The following is a 6,181-nucleotide window of genomic DNA, read 5'->3' on the forward strand; positions in this document are numbered from 1 at the left end:
GCTGTTACGATGGATAATAAGTAATATCTACTAAATATAATAAATAGTATCTACGTTAATTTTTACGATTAGGACTAAATACTTTTGCTCTTGTAATTACTTTTATTTCAATAAATTTAATTTAGAAACATTTAATTAGTACTAATGTAATGTAATTTATTTTTATTTTATAGCATCGTAAAAAATATATAAAAAGACAAATGTTTTATAGTAAATAAATCACCAGATTTCACCTACCGGTTATGATTACATTTTAAAACCTTCAAATATTCAATCTCAAAATAAGATTTCTATGTCAAAATCTCTCCCATTTTCCCGGCATGTTTTCCCCGCTCGCCCTGGCAGCCCAAGATGAACGTGGTACACCTCGCATGGACCAACACGTGTTGTAGATGTAGAATGTAGACGATTGTGTGCCGGCTATCTGTCGCACGTGGAACTTAGAAATATTTCACTTAATTTTACTTTCCTTTTTTTATGTCGTTCTTCGCATGAATATGAATATGACTTTAAAGAATAGAAAAAAGCTGTACTAGTCTTTCTATCATCTTTGAGCGTTTTCCAGGTTTCTTCCCAGTCAGCTCCGCGTTGGAGCTCAAGATGCATTTTCCAACTTCTTTTTCGCTTTTGACGATCTTATGCGCTTGAGTCTGTTCTGTCCCTATATGAGTATATGACGTTCCATGGGCAAATGTACCTTAAGGACGTTTTTTGTATGTGTTCTATTTTTAATCTGAATAGATTCTGTGCGCAAATAAAAATCTCATGTCATCTGTCACTATCTTGCTGTGAAACATCGATGTTTAAAAAGCCGACTTGTGTTCGAAAAGCGCAGGTTTAAATATCACGTGGCAGCCTTTTTCATTGACTACAACGTGCTTCCGATCAAGAAAAATATTGCCAGAAAATTTGCACGCTATCTAGTCTGTAGTAGTTATTATGTGTCTATCCATGCTACTAGATATAGTTATATCACATAATATTTCTCTCCCTCTCTCTCATCTGAACGTTTTTCATGTTGCTTCCAGCCGTAGGGCGTCGGAGCCTAGGATCGGCTTTTCTACTTTTTTGTCATCACTTTGCACGGTCGTCGGTATCCTTAGTTTTGATAATTGGCACGCATGTCATTCTTTACGACTTCTTGGGTTTGCCTGTTCTGTCAGGGCCAGGCGGGAACGGCATAGCCAGACTTTTGTTCCCCACGCAAGACGTAGCTATATTTCCTACCTCTGTATGCTTAAAATGCTTATATTCCGCAATCCGGTGTTAGCTGTAACGAATTCACTTCGTATTCAATTTCAATTCGTATATGGTGTATAATATATCTTCATATATGGTGTAGTTTTGTGAATTCGTTACAGCTAACACCGGATTGCGGATACGTGAAGACGTATTCCCTATTTCATTCGATGAAAAAATAAACCTTATAATTTTGAATAAGCTATGGTTTTACCAGCCACCTGCCTGACCTGCCTGTCAACCCTCATTGGGAATGCTACTATTGTTCCTCGTATACCTCGTACTGCCAACCACAAGAGCATATGGTCATGGGTGGAGAATGTGGTAAATATAATTAAGTACTTTTCTTTTTGCCTCTCTAATTTGAAGTACTAGACTTAATTACAATAATTTACCTACTTCTTAAAGACTATTTCATTAAATCCACTCCATTTCATTTCGAAGCTCCTGGTCGCGCACGTTGTTGGTTACATGGCGTCGCGTCGCGTTGGTAAATAAATGCATAGCAACCGTGACTCACAAGCACGAGTCTCTACTTGTGAACGCTCATGTTGTTTTTATTTAAATTTTGAAATACAATTCATATTCAGATACACTTAATTCATTTCCTATTTGGGTAATAGGTATTCAGGTTGTTCCAATTTTAAAATTACAAATCAATTCATAAGGAAGCAAAATCACCGCATTTCGTAAAAAAAAAATGGTTTATGTTCAGAATTTATGAGATACTGCTAATAATATCGCTCATTCCATATGTACAGAAAAACAATTTTGAGCTTTTCACTTGTTTATTGCAAATCCACGTGACAGGGTGGGGCCGATCGTTGACCTAAATTCGCCGACGGTGTTGTGACTAAAACTACGGTTTTGATAACAAGTCCGATACTGATGCTAATGGACGATAGTGATTTGTCAACAAGGATATTTTCTGATAAATGTATGTATTTCATTGTTAAAATGTTAAAAACTGAAAGTAATAGGTATTATTTGCAACTCAGTATGTATATCAAATTAATTATTTATAAATCAGGTTATTGATTTATTTATTGTTTTGTTTCAGGTCAACAGCCTTCTTTTGAGCTCTCGATCGATTTCGCACCTCAAAGTGTTGAAGATTCCGCTATTTATTGCAAATCTGGTCTGGATCTATCTTTGAAATGTTGTTACCTCTCAGCTGTAAAGGCCTTTTTGGCCTTTTGCCCTTAATGATCTCGAAGGATTTCCACGGGAGGATATTGAGAGGTCCAAATCTACACGCCGCTATCCGCTATATGTATGCATCTATAAACATAAAATAGGGTAACACAACCTGTATAAATTGTATTACGTACCCCAATTTAAGTAGTACTTCCACACTAATTACATTGTATTAAATAAAGTCGTTTCCCGCTGTCTGTTTGTACCTATATATGGTTAGATTTTTAAAACTACGCAACGGATTTTGATGCAGGTTTTTATAAGAATACGTAAGTCTGTCTGTCATGATTTCGCGGCTAAATCTATCTGGGCAGATTCTAATGTTTGGAATAGATATAGTTAGTGACTCGAGGCCTGACATAGACTAACGTGGGCGAAGTTGCGGGTGACAGCGACTGTTGTATAATTATATGTATATCTAAATATTTTTTGTCAATGTTAAAGATGAGGAATTTTCTGCAGCAGTTTCTGAGGACCACAATGTTCTCTTCAGAACATTGTTTTCCTTCCAGGAAACTTCGCCACTTCTTCGTAAATATGACCAACGTCTCACGATGTTTCAAACTTGGGTGTTAAGCCCGGACTTCATAATGAAAAAGACGTGTCCAAATTATTCCATCCATTTATATAAAACTAGCGGCACGTCTCATCTTTGCTCGGGTAAAAACATAATAAATCATAAACCTATACCTTCCTCAAAAATCACACTAACTTTTGGTGAAAATTGCATGAAAATCAGTGCAGTAGTTTTCGACATTTTCTTACCCCTTGCGAAGATTCGCGAAATATCATAAATGAGATTCACTTAAACGACATTTTTTTACTACCTTGCGTATTTTTAATCCGTCGATAGTGAAGGATCGATAATTGCGTAAACAATTTGTTATGCGACGGGGAAAATTTCTAATCTATTTTTCACAACTTTGATCGCGGAAAATATGAAATGCGTTAGTGCAAACAAACCGATATGTCACCGATAACTCTTATTGCTAAGTAACTCTATTACGTAGTATAGCAAGAAGCTCTGTATTGTTGTTATTTTTTCTTGCCACTAATGATTTTCTATAGATTAAAAAAGGACCGTCGTATTTTGTTATTTACATCTCTTATTGATTCTCATCGAGCGTAGACTTCCTAAATCTATACCTTTTGATTCCGCACATAATATCTCCTCATTTAATGGAATTATATATAACCTTATGTAAATCATTTCTTGGCGCGTGTTTTGGCGATTTTCGATCTATGCGGTTTTATGTACTCTGAGGGTTATATAAACGTTTAGGTATAGTGCGGCTGTAGCTACGGTTATATAAACCGCGGAAGCTTTATGGTTTTGAATTGCCTAATTGCGATACACATGTTGCTATAACCTAAGTACAAATCGTTCCTTTCAGCAAATAATTCAGACTAGTAAATAACAACTAGTCATAGAGGTAAAACCCTATTAGTATTTAAGTATTGTTTGCCATAATATATAAATAAATAAATGGACAAAACTCAACGGCCCACACTATGCACTAAGTTTGTTTCGCAAATCCGAAAAAATCATTATATAATATTCACCGTCACCATAATAAATCTAGTAGTTTTTTTTTACTAAATTAATATTGCATAGGATGCAATGCGGAAACATACGGAACAATGAGTTTCCTCATTAACCTACTACTAGATGTACGTGCTATTTGGAATTTATAGTAACAATAGACGATAAGGTATTACAAATAGTCAGCAACATTGTCGTGCGCGGCAGCATGTTGAAACACGGGGTTAGGGAAGGTCAGGCATGCACGTTGGACGCCATGTGCATAAATTTATGTAGCGCTCAGCGGTGTGCTGGTGGCATGTCAGTGACGTGGTCACGTGTATGGATTGACTTGCGATGTGGACGCATGCCTTCTTTAAAGTTTGCTGTGTGTGTGCTTTGTAACTGTAGTCATTTTATGGGTGGGCTCTCTCTCTCTCTCAGCAGAGCATTTTGACAGAGCAAATGGATACTTTTTATCCCGAATTCCTACGGAAGCAAAGCAACTAGAAGACAGAGTTTTTATTATTTTGAATAAGTAGGTACGTCATTGCAGCTCTATATGGAAATTTTAATAGTGTGTTTTACCTTTGCTACGTCTGTAGTTTATACAATAGTTAATATTAATATATAGTGATGTACACAAGTTTACCTTATTTGATAAAAAATAAAACGCACGAAAATCTAAAAGCGGCAATTAAAATCACGTTGGTTGTATGGGATTTAGTATTTACTATTATTGCCGCAACAGCAATATGTACATCATCTATGAAAATTTCAACTGTCTAACTATTACAGTTCAGGAGATCTATCTCCTGCCAGCCAGACAGTTAGACAGCTAGATGTCAGACGAACAGACGAAAAGGAAAACTGAGTCTTCCCGTTTTATCCTTTGGGTTCGAAACTCTAAAATGAACGTTCTTTTTTCACCGCTTGGTGATGATCAATTGGACTAGAGCTCCTAATTGCCTTCAAAATAGAGGATCCATCTGGCAAATCCGCCTTAAATATGCTAGGTAACTTAGAAGCTTTTGCTCGTGAATTTTCTAATTCAAAAAAAGAATTTCTATAGGTCTATATTTACTTATCCTACACCCATAAAAATTCAATGTAAAGAACATATAATTGAGGTTTTTGTACTCTCATGTCCTTTATGAGGAAAGATGTAAGGAAACCTACACACACCTACTCACATTGCTTCCACTTCGACGAATAATAATTATATCATGGTGATAAAATCCTCATAACAGCGGGTACCCCGGGCATGCTGAAGTATCGATCACTGATGTTGCGAGCCCTGCCGGCTATTTATAGGACCTAGCTTGCTAGGTACAGTCCGCAACAACTGTCGCTAACGACCCGAGAGGGAGGAAAATATGCAAACTCTTCATATCAAGTGTGCGGTTTTCTGGTGCTTAAAAACATACCTTCGATGTTTCTGATATTTTCTATAATGATATTGAGATGAAAAAACCAGCGGAAAGAAGAACTCACGCAATTTTTTGCGTTCCGATTAAGCGAAAATAGTTTGACAGATTCTAAGATAAAACTAAATACGGTAAACGAATGTTGAAGTTGTTAAAACAACGCGTTTTGAAGAGCTTATAACCGAGATGATAAAAAAACCAGCAAGTTTTCCGTGTCTGTTGTTCCTTCTTCTGGGATTCATGGCATAGTCCGGTCCTTTGAGAGGCTTGCTTTTTATTATATTTTTTTATTATTTTGTACGGCTGGTGTGAAATTAAGATAGCCCAGAAACGCCGGAGCCGGCGAGAGAATTGTCTAATCTTAGATAGCCTAGAACACAAAAAAAATAGAATTTGAAGAAGTGGACTCTCTGACCACAAGCATTTATTTTTGACTTGAGTAGGTAACTAGCTGTATTCTAATATATTTGTTAGAACGTCTAAAATAAAATTTAATAGCGACTCTTTAATACTGGGAAATGTTGGTCCACAGAATTTCATCCTTCGCAGCTGAATAAAGTTAGTCTGGCACGTGGGAATATGAGCTCAATTCCTTTATATTCCAAGAGAAGAAATCATTCATTAGTGCCTAATTACTTCCTTTCACAATAACAAAGTGTTCCAGTGGAAAATAACTACTCATATTGTTTTATTTTATACTTATATACCTATGCGCTGCGCTGCGTTTTTGAATCTTTTTCTCTCTCTGTATTCTATAAACATGGATTTAAAATAAGCACTTAGGTAGGTACCCAAG

The sequence above is a fragment of the Plodia interpunctella genome, chromosome 19 (genome assembly GCF_027563975.2).
Source record: "Plodia interpunctella isolate USDA-ARS_2022_Savannah chromosome 19, ilPloInte3.2, whole genome shotgun sequence".
NCBI classification, from domain to species: Eukaryota; Metazoa; Arthropoda; class Insecta; order Lepidoptera; family Pyralidae; genus Plodia; species Plodia interpunctella.